Source organism: Ptiloglossa arizonensis, chromosome 10, assembly GCF_051014685.1.
Source record: "Ptiloglossa arizonensis isolate GNS036 chromosome 10, iyPtiAriz1_principal, whole genome shotgun sequence".
NCBI classification, from domain to species: domain Eukaryota; kingdom Metazoa; phylum Arthropoda; class Insecta; order Hymenoptera; family Colletidae; genus Ptiloglossa; species Ptiloglossa arizonensis.
The window spans coordinates 12,640,980-12,662,784 of record NC_135057.1 but is presented as its reverse complement, the minus strand read 5'-3'; positions in this window follow the sequence as shown (position 1 = coordinate 12,662,784).

Below are 21,805 nucleotides of genomic sequence, written 5' to 3'. Positions count from 1 at the left end.
CTAGGTATATCGATTCTTGCCCCTTTTCTATTACAGCGATTGAAAATACATCCATTTACGTAATTCTACGCGCGTACAATGTACGACGTTAACAAATTTCCCAATATGTTTACAATAGGGCACGTGTTACTTTTCAGAGACTTTAACGACCGGCCAGTGATTCGCCACGGATAGTATCCTGTTCGTTTACGCAATTGCTCACCTTGGAGACTAAATTCCTCGAACTCGATAACAAAAGCGAGTCGTAAACACCGAGTGACGAACGCCAAGCACCGAGGGTCAGTTTGTATCATTCGACCAAGACGGTTGTTATTCTTCGGAGCCAGATTTCAACGACGGGTCGGGGATTCGTCACGGTAATATTTCATTCGTTTACGAAAATGTTCACCTCCGAGACTAAATTCCTCGAACTCGTTAACAAAGACGCGTCGTAAAGCCCGAGTAACGAACCCCGAGCACACGGGGATCGGTTCGTTGCGTTACGAGCACCTGGTTATCGCGCACGGAAAACGGACAACGTTTTACAATTCTGTAACAATTCTCCAATGACGCCAAGCAACGTGCGTCAGTTTGTATTCGAGTGTTTGGTGTCGATCGAGACGATTGTTCCGGACAACGCTCTACAATTCTGCGACAATTTTCCAATTTTCGTAGATCATTATTATTACGCGCGTACTGCAACTATTTGAGAACAAACGTACACGAATTTACACAAGGTGGAGCTAACACGACCAATTCTTTTTTGTAAGTCGTGGATTGATTTTTTGTACGATAAATTTTCAAGGACACCAACTTCTTTATCTTACGTATAAAGATATCAGCTGGTTGGGCGAGGGAACAAAATTGTATAAAAGTTAAACACCTGGAAAACTTACTTAAGATGAAACGTACGAAAAATAAAACGTTGCCTCTTTGAAATTTCGTTTGAAATCGTACTATTCGTAGTTACGAAAACGAGAGGAACTTTGGTCGATTCGTTTCGAGTTATCCAAACTGCGAAATCTTTCTTAACGATCGTGATCGTGGACTCGGGTCCGAAATCCTCGAAGAAAGTCTTTCTCGATCCCCGTTGCGAGTTACTAGCGAGCTCGTTACGGCGCGCGGCAAGTGCAACACCGATGCAACCGGCGATGCAGGCGTTGACCGAGCAGCGCGCGAGACAATCGGAATCGGCTGGCATCGGTGCACCTTATCTACTCGATCTATCCGCGATACATAGCGCGCCTATAAATACCGCGATTCGTAGCCGGGGGTCGAACGTTGTTGCATTCATCTCGCCTCGTACGCAACGCCTACGCCGAAAATCGTTATTCATCGTCGTAATTGCGCGAAATTTTTCCCTGGTCGTTCGATCGTCGAAAGAGCAACGTTCAGGGAGCCCTCGTTATCGGTCGCAGCGACGATGAATTCGAACGGTCGATTTGTAACCGACGTTGGATCGATTCGAGCGAGGAGAGGAGAAATCCATTGGACGTTTATCGATATCCATGGAAATTGGCCGTATTAATCGTTTCGGTGGTTCCCCGTCGACTCTCTCGTATCTTCCGAGTTGAAAGTGGGGGGTGCGTGGGGGTAGAGACAAATGTCTCGTGCCCGTTGAACATAGTCACGATGGTAACTCGCGCTCGAGTATCGTTAAAGATCGTGTACAATTGGAGTGCGTAAGCGAAACGCTCGCCCTTACGGGAAAATAATAAACGTTGCCACTTTGTGCACACTCCGAACCTCTGTCAGGTTTGCCTCCTTGTTAACGATCGATCGTCCCGGGGATAATTATTTATGCCCGGAGTCGTAATCGCGGCTAACTGAAAAAAAGTATTCGTTTCGGTAACGGTGAACCGGGCGTGAGTTACAGGCCCGTTGATATTTGCGCTGTTGGTATATTGCCGCTTTTGGCCCGCGCGATATTTATGTGTATCGCGCCATGCATCATACCGCTTCGGCTCCGTATTGTATTTACGGCGGGCGCAGGAAAAATGGGACAATTAACGGCACCGAAACGGCACGCGCAGCTGCTACAAAAAACTGCTGCCCCGGCGCCGAAAATTCATTCTACGGTATCCTGATTAACGTCCCCGATAATTCTGTACGATCGTCTCCTCCTCCTTCTTCTCCTCCTGCTGCTTCTCCTCCGCGAATTAAAAGGACGGAGGGCGCGCCCCCGACGTTTCGGTTCCGCGGTGCATCGAACACGTTGCACGTCGGTGCACCCAAGTGCACTGTTTTCGTTTCGCGTAGCAAGCGGAATCTAGGTCGCTCCCGGAGATTTTCGCGACAAAGGGGAAGCACTTGGAACGTTTACTTTAATCTCGAAAGACGAACCCTAAGTATCCTAGACGCCACGTTTCTTCCTGGCCCCTGGATTCAAGACCCTGATCAAAATTCGAATCTTTCTTTCACTTTGTTTCATTGTGGCGCGAAATTACGAGTAGACATTTATCAAGGGTACGCGCAACGTGTTGTCCAAGCGTTGTTCCCGAACCTCGATTACAGTACACGAATGTACGTATTTTAGACGCAACGTTTCTTTTGCTAAATTCAACCCTCGGTGAAGATTCGAATATCTTTCGTTTCCTTTTGTTCCACGTTTTAGTTACACTTTCGTGGCGCTGGCTTACCTCGTCATGTAAGTACAAATATCCTGTACGCGCTATTTATTCTCGAGTCGTGGAAAAACCACCGAGAAGAATCCTATTCTTTTTCGTTTCTTTTTATTTCAATTTTCAGCAGCGTGCAAGTACAGCCAACGCTTTGTTTATAAACTTCGACCACAGTACCTCGATAAACGAGTCCAAATATCTTACGTTGTTCTCGGTGTCCTGGATTCAAGCCCAAAATTCAGATCCTCCCTCTCCGTATTCCTCTACATCGCGCAATATTTTTACAAACACGTTCGTCGTAAACCAGGACCGTCCCTTATCCTCGTCTCCAAACCCCAATTAAATACACGTTGGTGAGTCACGTCCACGTGCAAACACGCGGCGTAAATTTCGTTCGAAATTTGCAATTTCGAAATTGTCGCAAGGGTCGTAGACGGAAGACAACCGATCGAACGAGCTACAGCGCGTACTGTCCCCTGAAAATCAAAGGGGGGACCAGGGTATTAAGGGCGGACGCAGTCGGCATTCGGATGGATATAATATCCGCACGTGGGTAGGCCGACTTACATATTAATGTAATACATAATCACGCGGAGATTGGAGAGGCAGTACCCGGCCCCCAAGATGAATGAGCCTTACAGAGCTCAAAAGGCATGCGGTTGATCCAATGGTGTCGTAATCCTGACCCCGTGAGGCTGTACGGTCGCTCCGTTCGACCGTACGCCGTGTCTTACCTGTATACATGTGAATGTGAGCGCGCGTACACACACGTACGTAGATCCGTTTAATCTGTTCGCGATACATCGACGGCCGACCGGTATGCGCGCGCGTTCTGCCTACACGTTATATAGTAAATAATACCGGCGATCGGAGAAAACTCCGATTGTAGTTAGCCGCTATCAGATCTTGGCTAAGTGAACAAGGAGTGTCTGGGAAAACGCACTTACGGCGCGCGCGCGCGCGCGTGTGCCTTCACCGTGTCTACCAATGACGACAACCACTGCCACGTGAAAGTCGCCGATTTTTCCTTTTTCGGCCGAGTTCAACGACACTTTTTCCACAGGAATCGACGAGAGAGAGACACCAGTTTACGAGTTTCGAAACTCGCGCCATCAATGGGCCTCCAACGATCCCTCGTCGATTTCTTTCGCGATGGAATAATAGCGGTAATTTCGAATTCTACGCGCGAAGGTTTTTCCAATCGCTTCTACTTTATCGTCGCGCTTAAAGTCGCTTCTTCGGGGCGGGTAGGCGAACGGACACTTCCCGCTACTTAGGCATTTATGAGCGTGATTTACGTTGCAGCTTGTTTAGGTAGCGAAACGGGTGTCGGTTCTCGTTTTGCTCACGGGAGCTCGTACGCCGTAGATACTCGGAATCGGTCGCTGAAATATCGTGTGTTTGGAAACGTGCCGGATTTCTAAATACAAAAGACACGTAGAAGGTGCACCGCCGCTCGCGTGATTCACGGTCTCGCGATTCCGTGAACGCGACCGTACAGGGTGGAGCTCCCGGCTACGATTTTTTTATCGCCAACGAATCGAAACCGGGTTTATCGCGCACCGACTCTCCAAGGACCCTCCAAGTCTCTCGCGCGAGTTCTCGAGGTCACTTTCTATAATTCTACCATTTCTTTTTTTTTACCTGTAAAAATTTCTAACTCGTTCGAAAGAAATTGTAGCTCCGCGTAAAAAGAAGTCGAACGCGAAACTTTGAAAATTTACGCGTAAAAATACGCCTCGATAAGAAAAGAAAATTGTTCGCTTAAGTAACAATTTCTTTCGCTGGTGTCCACCCTGTACACGTGTTCCCCATAAGAGACACGATTCTATCGGAGCGATAAACCACGTACATTATCGTCGGTTTATCCGTGTCCGACTTATCCTCCCACTCGCGCGGACGATTCGAGCCGGTGCCAAAGTCTCTAAATCGATTCCTTTCCTAATTTCAAACGAATCGACGAAATACTATGAAAATACACGCCGCTTGACATTTCACGACACTGAAGATTTCTCATCGAAAATTCCTCCTAGTATTTTTAATCTTTCGGAAGGAAGGTTTAGGTATTCGGTGACTCTTTAACCCTTCGGGGGCAAATTTTTACAAGTAAATAAAAATATCGTCACCGTTGTCGAGAACCTCTCTCGTAATTATTTCTTCATCGTTTCAACACTCGATTCCACGCGCCGGTGAAGATTTCTCATCGAAAGCTCCTCCTAGTATCTCTTCGCGCACGCCTTGTGACGGGGTCAGACCGATATGGAAGCGGTCTACATATTAGGCAAGCTCTGTGGTTGGATATAAATTACGATTGGCCAACGCGGGCTTCGGATACTACGTGTCTTTTACGGCGATCCGGCGTGAAAGTACGTGACGCAAGGCGTGTGTGTGTGTGTATGTGTGTGTCTGCACGGGGCCCTCGCATCGCCGGAGATAAAGTAATCTCTATTGTCTAAAGCGACAATGAATAATTCGTAGGTAGGCGATAACGACGGGTCCGTCTTCGGGCCAGCCAGGCTGTTGTTGTTGCCGCGAGTTTGAGATTTCACGAGGAGGAAAGTCCTCCGCGTTCCACGACGCCTTGTTGCTATCTCGCCGCATCGTCGAACGAACGAACGAACGAATCGAACGTTTAACGCTCGAAAAGGAATATCGCGTTAGGTAACACGCGAAAACGCGATTACGACACACGGTGAACGTCTCGGGGGCTCTCGCAGGATCGTTTTGCACCCGTCGTCCATCGTGGACGCAGGGGGCAGGCAGGAGTAAAAATACTCGCTTTTGTTGCGATCGAGAGACACGCGACCCACGCGCGCGGAAACGAGCTTCGACACGCTGCGAAATTAAAAAGAGATTATCGTCCCGCGAAGCGGCCCGCTCGATGATTCGCGGATCGGGGTCGTTTCGTTTCGCGCGAATTCATTTAAGGGGTGGTTCTCGCGTAATCGTTTTAAAAGTAACCGATAATTACGAATTTTTTCCCATGAATTATTCCCAACGTTTGATCGTACCTTTCGCGGGGCGCGGACGGTATTTTTAAATCGCGGAAGAGATTTTTCTACGTAGATTCTTTTTATCGCTCGGCAAGCAACGTAGAATCTCGTTAACACGGACGTCGTGAACCGTGTTGGCGATCTTAAAGTCGTTTGGAACGATCGCTCTTTTCTTCGGATTCAAAAATTCGCGTAGACGCAAAGGAAAAGAAACGAAGAGCGGAGAACGTTTTATAGAAATACCCGAGTCGGCTCGTACACCGCGAAACAAAACAGCGTAACGTTCCATTTACGAAGAAACGCGAAGAGACGCCGCGAAACGACTCGGAGGAAACCCGGGAGAAAAGCTTTCCCGCGGTGCTATCTGATTCTGCGTAAAAAGGAAAGTCTCTTTGCGTTTTCCTAGTAAAATTTTCCGCGGTAACTCGCGAGTGGGTAGAATTTCGGTGCCCCGCGACGGGTGAACGTTGGTTTTTCCTTTCCTCGGGTTCCCTCAACTCGCGGAGACGATCGTCGCGAATTTATCGGCGAGAATTGTTATTTCCGTATATTATTTTCATCACTATCTACGATGCAATCTACGCGGGACGATTCAATGGGTGTCCGATGCGAAGAAATTCTTTCGTAATACGAATTACAATTGTCTCCATTTGCGCGAAATCGCGAACGCGTTCGCGTTATCGGCTCGCGTTCGTTCGAGTACTCGTGACACGGTTCTCTGTTTAGAAATCGTTAACCCGTTTCATCGGGAAAAAAGGGGGCCACGAGCAGGGTTCTCGCGGGGGGAAAGGCATCGTAACGTGTCTCAAGTTTAACGATATCGACCGCGTGTTCGTAACGCACCGATCGAGGGAAACAGATTATCGACGTATCGAGGAGATAGTATCCACGGGGGTTGGTGCCCGAAAGCGTTTTCTCGGCGGCTTAAAAGTGGCCCTGTTCTCGACGTATAAAATTATTAATGCCCTCTCCCTCCTCGGGAACCCTTTGCCCCGTTCACGTGTACCCGTGTGCACGGTGCACACCGGGGAATAAAGGTCGCGTTGAATTTATTTCGGCGGGCGTGCATCGTGCCCTCGCGCGCCCTCACCGTCTCCCTCGCTTTTTCCTCGACAGTAAAACGAAAGAATGTAATACGAACGGGGAATAATCGCGCATAGACGAAACTTTTACTGCGTTGTAAAAGATTTTAAGGATCCCGGTGAAAGCATTCCCCTGCGCGAAGTGTACAATAAAATATAGCGGTAAGGATGCGAGGAGCGCGGCGAGATAGTGTTTCATTGCATCGTAAATTAGGCATCCGGGGGCCGAAAGAATAAGTGGAAACGGATTGGAAAGAAGGACGCGAACCACGCGTCTGATTAATGCCGGCAGATATCACTGTTTCTTCGAACGGAAGACGTACGCCCGGTTTTTGGCTTCCAATTCGCAATTCGGTCTCACAGCTACGCGAATTTTTTCGCTCCTTCGTCGACGATCGCTCGTTCTTAATTTCCACTTGTTTTTCACCGATAAGCTTTCCGCAATAAAGTCGAACGTTTTCCAAGCCGTATCTTTCTATCGGCGAGGCACGGAGACAGTTTTATTATCAGCCGGACGATAAAATTTACAGCGGTTCGTTGTTATTATCCTCGTGACCATTTAGGTTACAAAATGCACGCGATCCGTGAAGGGTTAAAGGCTTATCTCGGTAATATACACCTTCGTTGGAGTAAGCACTTCGAAAAATATAGGAATCGGACGGATCGAGGAAATTAGAGGCGAATTTCACTTTACCGCGCGCACAGGGGCCCCGGGGTTCGCGCGCGTGAATTGTTGCAATAAATCCCGTTGTTTCGAGGAACTGCGCGGATAGGATCGCCTCGATCCGATATGAAACTTCAAATTTCCCCGCCACTCGGGGCCAACGTTCGATCTCGAACTGTTCTCTCGCACACTCTGGGAAACAATTGTCAATCGCGTCCATCGCGGAGGTTCGTTTGCGCAAACGAGTGCTCCGCGTTGAAAAAAGAATTTCGAAGATCGTATCTCGCGTGAAAAAGCGTTTTCCATTTGAATTGCAACGAACCTTGAAGAAATTTTCGAAAACACTACCACTTCGCTAACAGTGTAGCCTATTCTATTCTATGCATTCGATCCTTCGAATTTCTCTTTGCAAAATTTTCACGTTGCAATCTTCCAAGGGGTTAACCAACTTTTCAGAGTCTTTCGAGAGACTCTCCAACCCCAAAATAAAAATATTGTCAGCTAGTCGCGAAGATCGATCCCAAAAATTTTCCAAGTTTACCACGCTAAAGAAAACGCTCGATTTCCACGCCGAAGAAGAAACAGAAATGATCAAGCGCGTACGAGTTTACAACAGTACTCTCGAAGGATATAATTTCTACCCTCGTACCGTCTATTCCACGCCCCGAATCGCGAGTTCTCGACCGAGCGGGAATCGCGGCTACGATTCTAATTTAAATATTTCTTCCATCGTGGAAAGGATCGAGGAAAGGCGGGAACGCTGCGAGAAGCTATCTTATCGTACGGTTTAATTCAAGGACGGTCCAATTTTGCACCTGACGCTCGAAGGAATCGATGCACGGTTATCCAGCACCGGTACCGACAAACGACTTTGGGAGCGGCCAAGCTCGTGACTACCGCGAAAGCAATGCGCGCCGATCGCGATGTTTATTATCGCAGTCGGTGCGCGTCCATCTTGCGGCGCGTTAGGCGTGAAACGGTCGGGCAGGTCGGGATCCCCATAGCTTATCCCGTGGCAACCACGGTGAAACGAATTCTTCGCGTAACACGTGCACACGCGCACCTCGTGCAACTCGCCGCGCGGGTTTAGTCCTCGGCGGTGGTCCCCTCGGCAGGGTCCACGTGTACCGCACCGGGCCAGCGCTATTTATGGGTTATTAATGTCGAGCGGGAAAGTCTAACGCAACGTGCCGCTGACCCAGAACTGACAGCCGAGACGGGATAAACGGGTAATTTCTCCCGACGCGAATAGTTCGTTAGCCTGCCACGTACGAGACACCGGTTTTTCAACCGCTCGCGCGTACAAGTCGGTGACAATTCAATTTTTTCACGTTACGAGTTGTACAACGGGGGTTGCATTCACCGACGTGGAACGCCTCGAGTTCTCGGCGATGTGTCTATCGCGGTCACGAGTGCGCACGAACGTTCATGGCAACGTTGTGTTCGTCGAATACGGGAAAAACGAGTTTCAAAATGTTCGCGGTCTCCCGATGCCCTGAATCTCGATCGTCAGGGTGCGTCGACCATAATCGCGGGAGCAACGTGAGAGAGACGAAAGTATTCTTGAATAGAAAAATTAGTCCTCGAGGAGAATCGGAATTTTTTTTGCCACTAGGAAGGTATCTCGACACCTGGAGCTTCGGGTTGCGAAAGTGTTTCGCACCCCTTCGCGTCCTAAATCTCGATCGTCGAGGGAACATCGAGGGTAACGCGGGAGAGGAAAGCGTTCTCGGTTAAAAATTTAATCTTCGATGAGAATTGGAATTTTGTTGGCATTTGGGGCTGGTATTCCGACACCCGGAGCTTCGAAACGGGTACATCTTGTTGCGAATATATTTCCAAAAGATCTGGAAAAACGTCTACTAAGGGGAACGCGTGCCAGGGAACGTAGACAGGGTAACGCAATCTCTGCTCGCTCGTCTTTGCTACCCGTAGTGTCTTCCGGCTAGTTCGATAAGTTATACCCAAGGTAACGTTAATACCGGACACCGGTACAAGGATCAAGACCACGCTTAACGCTCCGAGCCTGAAATTAACCGAACAACGGCCAAGAACGAGGATCTGGAATCGCAAACGAGACTTCGAAATTAATCACCAGTGGTAATTCAACGCGTACTTCGGATTCGATCTTCCGATCGAGGACGATCCGGTACGGATACCTCGTTGTCTTGGGTCGTTTGATCGCGTAATTTGAAATTCTAGCTGAAAATAACTTTAATCCGCTGTATCTTGATTCACAAGGCGGAGGAAGGGGGCAGGCCAAGAGCTTTTCCATTTCCATTCGGGCAAAAGAATGACGCCGGTTCATTTGGTCCCCCCTCCCTGCCCCTCTGTACTCGATGCAAACTTCAGCAACGCCGCGAAACTTTCCATGTTAATCTCTTACTCGCACCCCAAAGGGCCTGTTTCCCGGGCATGGAATAACATGAAACTTTTCGTTTCTCGTCCCCCCCGTCCCGTCCCGTCTCCCTCCCCTCCGGACCCGTCGTTTCTACCCTTCTTCGGTGACGTCGCTCAGGACTTTTACTTTTAAATCATTCAGCCCGATGCCCGTTACATTATTCAACCGCTAAGACCTCGCGTTCTGGATTTCCAGAAGGATCCTCGCGCCTCTCTTTTCGTACTCGTGTCACCGGTTCGCGGGTCTGGCTTATTTTCGATGCCCGGATTCAAGAAACCGCGGAAAATATCGACTCGATAATTCTCAACGGGTGACGTACCATGGATTTTCATTCTTTAAGGGAGTTTTACACCTCGAGGTGCCTAATCGTCGAGCGAAATAAGAATTTCTTACACCACGCTCGCGGTACTCGAATCATCCTGGCGACTAGAGGTGTCGCGATCTTAAAACCGACGAAACTCCAGATTCTTGAGACGAAGAACTACTGGAAGCGAAAGTTTGCAACGTTCTTCGTTAAAAATGAGTAGAAAAGAACATCTCGCCTTAGTTTCCAAGATTTTTACAGTGGATCTAGTTGTATACGGTTTCTAAGATTTCCAGAGACAAGGAACACTTTTCATCTCGAAATTTCATCGGGTTATCTATTCGACTCGGTTCGATTTCTCTGTTGCGAAACTTCCTGCTCGAGCGTCCGCGACCGGATTACGCTTACCCACCCCCGCTTGTTGCATCGGTTGTTCGATTGTCCGTCTCGCGCGTCAAGAGCGAGTTGGTTAAGTATCGTTTGCAAACTGCGCGCGAACCCGAGGTACGCGCGATCGCGCGTTTAATTATCGCTTCGCGTTTGACGAGACCACGACTAATGGCCGTCAGTGGGTTCACGAGAATTTTATTCGGGTCAGCGGAATGCAACATCGCATAATGAACGGTGCGAATCGCGCGAGAGCCCCGAGGGACGATCAGCGCGAACGAATAGAGACGAGAAGATTTAAACGCTGAAAGTGCACGCTCGACGGTGTTGCAATACGAATGATTTTCGAGCTTCGAGCGCCGCGAAGATATATCGGGTCGGTTGAAAGGATAATAAAATATACCTACCTCGATCCTCGCCACCTACGTACCCTCCGTTATTGCCCAGCGAGAATCGTTTATTGTTTTAGCAACTTCGGTGTTGTAAATCGTCTGGCCCTGGATCGAAGTATTTCGTTAGAACGGTCTTCCGACGAGAACTTTTTTCCAATATCCAAGACTCGAGAATACGTCGAGTGATTTGTTCCTAAATGGTAACCGAGACTGCAACACCGGAATATCTTTTCCAGGGAGTTGTAAATAACGAGTAAGCGTTGGTAGCGAACTGGGAAGAAACGTTCCGGGAGACTCTACAAAGTCGATTATTTGTTCTCGTAAACATTCTCCTACTTTGACAAAGCGTATCTATAAATACTTCAAAGTTTCGTATCTACCATTTTTCTCACGAGAGGAAAAAAAAAATACATACGTATACGTACACACATCGTCCAATTTTCTTTAAAGACACCGCAAAGCAGATACACGTTAATATTTCCACGTAACTCTCGAACAAGAAGGCAATAAATTATACGAACAGGTTCACGCAATCGGATGGCCGATCCGCCAATTACGAAATGAGTAACGTCTGACATTTGCAGAATCATTCCACTTACGTAAATTCAACAATCGCCGGTACGACTAACTCACAAACCAGATTCTTTTCCGCTTTTCACCGTTCGATCGCCGCGAGTTACGTAAACAAAATACGCCTCGTGGTGGTCTAATACTCCCTCCACACCTTCCCTTTCCGTGTTCTCGGGATGGTATTGCGTTCGAGGGGGGAGGAAAAGTCGTTTCGCTGGTTGGCCCGTGGATGGAACGTTCTCTGTTCAGACAATGTCGACTTTACGCGGCGCGTAGAGACGTTCTCGGGGCAGATTCCCCGCGTTCAGCCGGTACATAAATTGTAATACTTACTTTTGGATTGCTTCCAGACGGCGACGCGATGCAACCTCGCCGACATCGCGAAGTTCCGAGCAGAGGCGGACGAGCGAGGTAAGAATGCCCCCGTACGCTTCGTTTCGATGTCACAGCTTGCGCTTATAAGCGCGGGTACCGTATTATAGTAACTGACTGCCCTGGTAATGACCGAGACATTCTCGATTCTCGGCTACAGCGGTGCGTATTTCTCTGTTCTTTTTGTCACGAGCTCGCATCGGGGGCAGTTTAAATCGCTGTAAGGTGCTCCGAGGAAGTATCTCTTTTCTTTTTTCACCGTGGGGATTCTTTAGGGGTTGATATTTCATTTCGGGGAATAGAGAATTTTTGAGAGGAATCTCTAAAGAAGGATATTATTTTCTTGGTTTTTGTGTGTATTTTACAAGGGGTTGGTAATTTATTTTAGAGAGAGGTGAGAGGTTTGAATCGCGACAAAGTGTTCCATGGAAGTATTTATTTTCTTTTCTTTTTCAGTACGAAATGTGAAGTTGCAATACTGTACTGTGGGAATATTAGAACACAAATACGTTGATTTCCCGGTCGTGATCGATAGACTTCGACGTGCCTCGCCTTTGCTTTCCATCGTGGAATTTTCTAGCTTCGTGTTTTTTTTTTTTTGGAACAAACAACGAACGGGGAAAATATTAAAAAAACATACGCTAAAACATTTGGAATTCTCGATGCCTAGGGGGGATAGAAATTTTCACCGGAGTTCGTATTCAAAGACCCGGTATCGTATCAATGTTTCATTCAATTTTCTATTCTCATTTCGCGTTTCATCCACGCGTCTCTGAAACTTTACCGTACTTCGCATTGAAGCACATCATACTTCGTGTATAATGCACAACTGCATCAACAGAATGTACATAACGGTTAATGCTTACTAGGAGGAAATAGACATCCCTGTTGACTCGCAGCCGCAACGTTTTCCAAGGAGCCACGAACCGGAAGTGTGTCCCAACGATACGGGGCCGAAATTATATATCCGAGTCGGGAATCGATTGTAATTTCTCTAATTCTCGTCGATTCGCGTGTCCCGTCTTTTCCGTGTTTTCGTTCGACGATCGACGCCGGTAACGTCGAATTTAATAAATATTCCGTCCGATTTATTTCGTATTATCCCCGATGTGTTCGTTGGCTCTCGACAACGCCGAGAGAGTATTCCATTCGGCGGAAATATATTCGGCGTAACAATGGGATACGATATTTTCGAAACGCTCACACCTTTGTCGGCCGTAATAACTTATTTCGTGAGGTAATTTCGATGCAACGCGCATTAACTTAGCGGGGCTAATAATTAATCAGCAATTCGATTTCTACCCACCCGCTAAGCATTTCCGCGTTTGATAATGACGTTAAAATCATCCGATGCGGGCCGATGATTTAGCGTAATTCGCTCGAAACTGCTGATAACCGTATCGAAGTAATGATTTTCAATTCAAACACGATATTGTTATACGGTTCGTATGAATTCGCGCGCTCCTCTGGCCGATCTGAAGTGCACATTTACCGTGGAAAAGTACGGCGTTATTAACGAATAATCGTGCAAAATCGAATCCGTCGAAATTGCAGATTTTATTACGGTCGAGCGGAATTATGTATCATTTTATCCTTTTTCGATCGTTCTTACAATTTCGTTGATCCGCAGCGTTGGTTGTTAATTTGAAGTCGTTGGACGAATTGTAACTAAATTTACTGGCCCATTTAATCTTAACGAGACGTTGAAAAATGTGTAAATAACGATGCGTCGGGACACTCGAAATCAACGTTGCACGGGGTGTACGTTTTATCTGGATATCGGTTGGAACGTCCCGTGAAGCTTCGAAAATATAAAAACTATATTTTTTTTCAAACTTATTTGCCACCGACGAAACCATTCTACACGCATCGAACAATTTTTCCATCCCCCTGTATCTCGAACAACATTCTCAACAACAACAAAATCACGCGTGATCATCGAATCACCATTAATATTAGACTTACACGGGCCCCTCTCGGCGAGTCTGTAAAAATGTACAAAAAAGTAAATCTCATTATTGAATCGTCACTTTCGACCTCTCGTTTCTCAGTCTGTCGATGGTCGACCTTTTCGCACGACCCTTCTCGTATTTTTCAACGCGCCTCGATCCTCGAGGGTTGGAAAATCTTGGGAAAAGATCACCGTTGCGCGGCTAGAAACAAAACGGTAAAAATGTCCCCGTGCGAGAAACCGAGACGAGACAAAGTTTCGCGATAACTGAAAATCCACGTTGCAACGAGGGGTGGGTCCCGTTCCAGCGTCGATTTTTCTCATTACAAGGCCCCACTCTTTCATCCGCGTAATCACTCCCGTGTCCCTTTCTGCGTACAAGACGTCCCTCAAAGGTACGCGTACCAGGGGTCCCCTGGAAATAATTTTTCGCACGCGGGTCCACCGCGCCTCGCGGTCATTTAAGTCCCGGATTTTCTTGAGGACGTCACGCGTACATAGCAAAAAATAATATTTACGGGCGCGTACAATATGTTCAAGCCGCGGCCCCCGGCCCGTTCTTGTTCCTTTATTTGCCATAACTCAGGTCACGCGGGAAAAAAGGCAGCCACGAGGCGGCGTGGCGGCGGCGGCGGCGGCGGCGGCGGCGGCGGTGGAGGAGGAGGAGGAGCAGGAGGATCCAACGCAAGAAGAAGAGGAAGAGGAGGAGGAAGAGGTGGAGGAACGAAAGAGTGCCCTCGCAGGAACGCACCGGGGCCTTTCCCAAAGTGATTTATTTCGTTTGGTGGCCGCGAGCATGCGCGAGCATTCGAACTTGGCAATTTTTGCCCAGGCTAATCTGAAGAAGCATGAGCGTTTAACGCGCGCTAAGATGTTATTAATCACTCGGTGGTCGTATAACGTGTAGGTAGACGAAAAACGCGCGCGGTCTGGTGGAGAACGACGCGACGGTGGAGTTAAATAGGGAGGGGGGTGGATGGGGGCAACGGTGGTTGAAACTCGGAGCAAAAGGGGGCTGTTTAGCGCGGAGTTTTAACGCGAGCGGTATCCCGGAGCGATTCGGCCGCGAAAGTGCCACGTATTCCGCGACCGGTCGCGTCACTCTTACGGTTAAGGTTGCGATTTCGCTTGAAATAATTCAAGTTCTCCCGAGTAGGTAGGCAGTAGGAGGATCGGTTCTTTCTGGCGACGCGGGAAGATTCCGTGTACGCGCGCGGTTTAGCTACACGTTCCGGGAGCGGAGGTAGCGAGGAAACGGATTCCGCTTGGTCGATGGAAACTAATGGGGGGACGAGTAGCAACGCGCCGCGAAGATTAACGATCTCTCCGTGAATGCCCGATCCGTCTGTCCCGGATAGAGGAAGCGCGCAGAAATGAAAGAGTGGACGCAGCGAGCGTACGCTTGGAAAATGGCCGGTTTCGAGGAATCGGATTTCTCCGCATTCAACGGGCAAAGAAATCGCGACGCGCGACGCGGGGGAATAGAAATTGGACGAAAAAAGAATCGCTATCTCCCGGTGGCTCGCTCGGCCCTTCTTGGTATTGGCTTCGGCGTGCTCGTGGGACGGTTTGAATTTACCGCCGGTTGCGTTCGTTGTGCGATGCGTTCGCGCGGTGAATCGAGGGAGTCGCGCGTAAGAACCCGAGTCGAAACGAGGAAACGCGTGTACCGCTCCGAGTCGAATGCTTCGGGAATAATTTCTTAGAAAATTCTGGGAATACTCTTCGCCGTAGGTTACGGAAGGTTTCCTACTCTCGAGTCTCCTTTTCTATAGGAGAGTAACCATCGCGGGGTTTACGGGAAGAGTTGAAAAGGTTCGGTGAAATATACGCTGGAAACCTAACAACCTGCAGAATAATTTTTTACGAAATATTGGGATTGCTCTTGGGCGAAGTTACGAAAGGTTTTTGGTATCCTTTCGAGAATAATTGTTACAGGCGTAGTGTGCACTCAAAGGGAGTGACGTTTAAAATAATTTGTTGAAAAATTCATAGAGGAAGAATATTCTCGAGCAAAGGTTACCAAAGGTTTCTTACGTTCGAGTACCAGTTTGTATCGGAGAGTAACCATTGTAGGACTCGGAACGAGGATCGAGAATGTTTCACGAAACGTTAATTTATTTCGAAATAAGACGAGCAGACGACAAAGATCATCTACGGAGGAAATTGAACTTTCCCGCTAAGAAAGGGAACCGATTCCAACCGCGTATCCAATAGCCGAGTACCAATCATCGGTATATCTCGGCCGAGTATCATCGTGTAACAGGGATCAAGAGGGTATCGCTCAATCTTTAACGATTCTAATAATTTTCATTTCGTTTCCTGCCTAACGATTGCTCGACTCTCCTCGCATTGACTCGGCTCGCGTAGCGGTTTCGCGCATCGTTGAAAGAATAATAAATCTCGCGCATTAATTTTTTGTTTTCTATCGTAACAAAGTATTGTACATACATCAGCGAATTGGATATTTCACGGCGATAAATCGTTGCCTGGGTGCTCGCTCTCTTTTCCCGAACGGGATCGTCCGGAACTAATCTTTCTTGTAGCCGGTTGCTGAACGCCAAATAACTGTTCTTCGTCGATCGGTCGGAATGTTTGCAACATTGCATTTACACGATATCGTGCAGCGAAGAGTTAATTATGGAAAGAAGTTTCTCTTCGATGGGAGCAGAGAGAAAGATAGTTCACGTTGATTCGCACAATCTATGGTTCGGAGCTACCTTCTAACGAACAACGTGGACCGACCTCTGTTCTAACGATTTTGCTACTAAATACAATGTAACTGTTGTGTTCGTTCTCCGGTAGGAATGTTTGCATCTTCGTGGTATCGTCTAGCAAAGAATTCCTTATAATAAGATCTTAGGTTCCGAGCTTCCTCCTTCTCCCCGTCTCGAGTAACGCAAACGGATCTTATCTCGATCTTGCCACTAAATACGAAGTAACCGTTCTTCTCATTGTCCGACAAGAATGTTCGCATTTTCATAGTATTGCGTAGCAAAGGGCTAATTGTGGAAAAAGTTCTCGAAGAAAGCACCGGCGCGAGAGAAAGACAGCCCCGTTAAATTCGCGCAGTATCTGGTTCTGAGTTATCCACCTTTTCTCCGTTTCGCGTAACGCGAACTGACCTTTCTTATCCCGATCTTGCTACTTAATACGAAGTAAATGCTCCTCTCGTCGTCTGGCACGAACGCTCGCAGCATCGATGTTTTACGGTATCGCGCGGCGACGAGTTAATTACAGAAAGAAGTTCCTCCCGATGAAAGCATCGCGTGACAGAACAATCCTCGTTGAATCGCACAATATTCGGTTCCAGACTTCCCCCGATGCGAGGCGATCGTTCTCGATCCGGTTACCAAATACAAAGTATTCGCCGCGTTGTTCGACGTAAAGGTTTTCGTCGTCGCGACACCGAAGGTAGGGTTAATTGCGAAAAGGAGAATCTCGAAAGAAGAATAGCACGACACGCGAACGCTCCTCGTGGAAACGCGATTTTTCGTTCAGAGACGACGAACAGGGTGATCCGGAGCGACCCTGTACGCGATCGAACAATCGGAGCCTCTCCGGTTACGCAACCCCCATTTATTCGATTCCTGGTCGGGAAGGGGTTACCCTCGAAGAAGGCATCGTTCATCGAGCGCGAGTTACCGGTCGTTTTTGCGCGAACAACGGTGCCCCCTCTCTCCCCGAACTGATGAATTCGCGGCAGTTTATCGACGAGCGTCGGGGCTCGTCGACGTAGATTCAGACACACTCGAAGGAGGAAGTCACGACATGGGGTTATTAAGGAGGAACCATAGAGTAGCAGCGCAGTTTATCCAACGGACTCGTTAACATTATCTTGAGCGTTGTGCACGGTGCGTGCGGGAGCCCATCTCGAATCCAGAGATTCCCCTAACGAATTTCCTGCCCCCGGGAAGCTCGATCGTAAATCACTCGTCACTCGAGGCGAACCTAGCAATGCCCTTAGACCCGAAGGTTTCCTTTTTAACGAGAACCCTAGCCTCTGGACGCGAGCTAGCGCGTTCACGGCTAGCTAACCGTACGGCCCGAGATTGCAACGCGCGCGCCTCGTCTCTCGCTACCTAACAGCCAGACCTACTTCCATAATCGCGTAATCTGCGCGAGCTGTTTATCACAGACGCAATAATTCTCCGGCGCGTCGTGTCTACGCTCAAGGTGTTTGCCGTTCCGACTATCGCCCGGTGTGTCGCTTAACACGCTTCGATCCCATTGGTCGACGATAATCGTCCTTCCGAGAACGCCGGCGAATCCATCGATTCTTCTTTCTCGTACCACGAGGAGAATCGTTACAATTTTACATCGAGCGAGACTTGTTCTTTCCTCCTTTTCTTGTCCGTGTATCGCGAAGGGTTACTGGATCCTCGATAGGGGTGCGGAAACGGCACGGGTGGTCGCTCGTCGATTTATATTTTCATCGATCGATGAATTCGTAAGAATAACTTCGACGTGACTTCGGGTCCGGGAACGTCGGAAGAATTAATCATTCGAGAAAGTTATCCGCAAAGAGCGCGAAAGGGAGACGAGAGCAACAATTTCCGAAATTGAAAATGTTTCAACTCTCCGATTGGTCGTTGAACGCGCCGATTCGTAACCCCTCGTATTTAGACGGTGAATCTTTTTCTCTCGAGCGGTGTATTTTTGCCCGTTTCGTTTCGCGTTCGAATTAACTCCGCGCGGAATGCGTTTCGCAATTAGTCCAATAACGTTGCCACCCCGTTCCCGTTCTCCCCTAACTTTTGTCTTCGCGATTACATCAACGCGTGTAGCTCACCGTGCCGGGACTATTTGTAACGGCCGCTTGCAACGGAAAGTGAGAAATGGCGGCTGTAACGAAGAGAAGCGAGAAGTTTAAAGGCTTTTCACGGCGGTGGCGGATGAAACTGGCGTGAATAAATTTCTCGGTAAATTCATGATCGAGCTGCCTCGAACGATTTCCTCTCCGCGGTGTTCTCCCCTCGTTAAAAGATTCGCGGAGGTCTTTCTTCCGCTCGCGATACGGAAAGAACGAAGAGGATAGTTTTAAATAAAAATTGGAGCACGATCGTTCCTCTCCTTGGACGTTGATGGTAAAATACACGTATGTATTTCCGTCAGTGATCTTCCACGCGCTAGACGGACAAACGAGGTGGTTTGTTACTTCCGGTCGAGAATGAAAAGTTCTCGTAACGTTTCTTTTCCATTTTTAGGAGATATTTTTCCAAACTATCTCACTGTTATTTTTAAAATAAATCTCGTTGTTCGTCGACGAGTTAATTAAATTACAACCGGTCCACTTTGTCTTCGGTGACCGCGTCGGTGTTACCTTGGACGGTATCGGTGACCAATGGTAACGGAAGACAATACGGGGTTGAAACTCTCGTTGGGAATTCTGGGCGATTTAATTGGCTAAAACTTGAACCAAAATGGACGCGCGCGACGTTCACGTTTTTGGCGAGGACGGTTCGCGCCAAAGCCCAATTATTGAATTATACCGGCTGGCTTGGTGCATCTCGCGATGACTGAAGGGAATGTCGTCGTTATTGCAGGTGCGCCGGCGATGTAACGGTGAAGTTTTGTCCCGTTTCCATCGAGGCGACCCGAGGAATCCTCGACCAGTAATTCCGCGGGCGCGCGCTACACCGGTTCACCCCATCCCGACGGAAGTAGAACGCACATCCGCCCGCCGATAGCCCGACCCCTCGTTAAGATGTTTCTCACCCGGTTCTCCAAATTCGCGGGTGCACGTCGCCATAAATTTTCGGAAATTTCAACGACGTCGAATTCCTGTCGTCCTGTTTCGCCTCGCGGCAGCCAATTAGCGACCGATTATCGCCCGATGGAAAACACACGTATCGTTCGAACCTCGCGTCTCGTAACGATCTCTTCGCTTAATAAGAACGGTGGCGCCCGGCGCGACACGATCGTATCTTTTCGGACACGCTTGGGAATCGAACGGAGCGTACGAATCAAACGTCTCGGTTTCTCTCGGGTATGATCGAGTATCCAGCGAAGGATACGATCCTAACTATTGGGTCGGCTTCTCTTGGATACGGTTGAGAATCCAACGGAGGATACGGTTTCAACTATCGAGTCAGTTTCTCTTGAATACGGCCGAGAATCTAGCGGGGGATACAGTTTCAACTATCGAGTCAATTTCCCTCGAAGGTATTCAACCGGGTACGGCAGTCGAGCACCAAGAGGAGGATACGATTGTAACTGTTGCATCGGTTCAGGATTGCATCTTCCTGGGTTGAAGAGAACACCTGTAGCGGTACTTCTTCCGAGTGGAATATTATTTAGCATTAACGCGAATTCTCCCGGAGTTTTCACCCTGGAGTTACACGTCTACGGTACGGTACAACTTCGGATAAGTTGAACCTCGATTCCTCGTATCTCGACGATTATCCCCGGTAGGGATCGATGCTTCACCGTCGCGCAAAGGCGCGTTAAAATCGGAGGGGTACGATCCCAGTCCCCCTCGTAAGATCATCGAACACGGATACTCGAAATACTCGGAGCATCGCTTCGAAGAAACAACCAGCTCCGAAATACCGAGAGAAACGGTACCAGTTGGAATTCTATGCATTGAAGCGTCCAAGCGCCATTAAATAACCGATATCGCGTAAACGGATATCCGGAGCGGTGTAATGAAAATTACGAGGCGTCGATGCGGTCTCCGTCGAGCGTTTCTCGCACCGGACCGTTTCTGGATCGCAAACGGCCCGGAAGTGACCGTCTCGGTCGGTCCACCGGTGGAGGGAACTAGGTAGCGAGGGGTAAACTTAATTAATAGAATAAATTTCGCGGGGGCTGTAATCTCGCGTGCATTTACCTTCGCGCGACGAACGAGGGGGGACGACACGGAGCAAATGTGGAATTCCCGGGGTGATTTACGTAAGTGGCCGCGATCAAGACTAACGAGAGCTAATGTCAGATGCCACGTGTCGCTTCCTGGATACGAACCGTCGCGAACGCGCGCGAAACGGAAATACGACGGACGCGGAAACTACCCCCTTGTTCCGGTATTCATCTTTTCCTTCTTCTTTACCGCGCGCCTACGCTCGGGGGAAATAGGCGACGTCGATCGGTAACGAGCTCCACGAAGTTTCGTCGATCGGAGCGCCGCGAAAAAGAATTCCAATTTAACGTTCGGATGTTACGCGAGGGAAAATAAACGTAAATACGCTCGATGAATTTCGTTGTCGCGAAATTTGGATGAAATTGGATTCGACGAAGTGGCACGATTTAGAAGTAGGATCGTTTCTTCGGTTGTAGTTACAGTTTTGAAATTTCGCGCGCAGTGGAACGTGTAAGAATTCTGTCCCGAGACGGGGGAAGGTTTCTCGATTATACGTCGTATCTCCGAAAGGAGCGAACGTATTCCAGGGAGAACGGAAAAATTAGTTCCAGGTTGAGGAGATTGCGGTACCACGAGCCGAGTAGAATATGGATCATGTTGGGTAATTCTGGAACAGATCCTTCGAGCTCCGTACATAGTACCCAAAATTACAGCGAAACACGGCGCGCCAGCTCTGAGCAGAACTCGGACGTGCAGAGAACGCAAGTTCCTCGTCGTTTTCCGAACTAGCGTACCTGGATCGCATCGTTTAGAATATGTTGCGTTAACCGATCAAGTTTCCATAGCTTTGGAACTTCGTGTATCGATAGGGGCGCGAGAGTTCTACACCGAGGGGTACCGCGGAGCAAGGGGGGGCTTCTGGATTTCGACGATGACCCGGCCAGGTGACGTAACTTTTGTGCAAGTGGCTCGGTAGGTGTATCTTTGGACCGTCTATTCCGGGAAGAACGAAAATACGGTTCCAAGTTGAGAGAAACACGATCGTTTTCGGCAACATTTTTCGGTCTATGTATTTTAAAAAGGGGACGGTGCATTCTAGAGAGAACGAAAATTAATTCCAGGTCATCTATGTATCACTGTTCACCGCGCAAAATCGATTCCAGGTTAAAGAGGTTATAATTGTCCGAGAGATCTGTTAATCTCCCATCCGTGTACGTTAGGAAAATGAAAATTAATTCCAAATTAAGAACCTAATGGTCGAACCGTTCGATCTTTCGTTCGTGTGTTTTT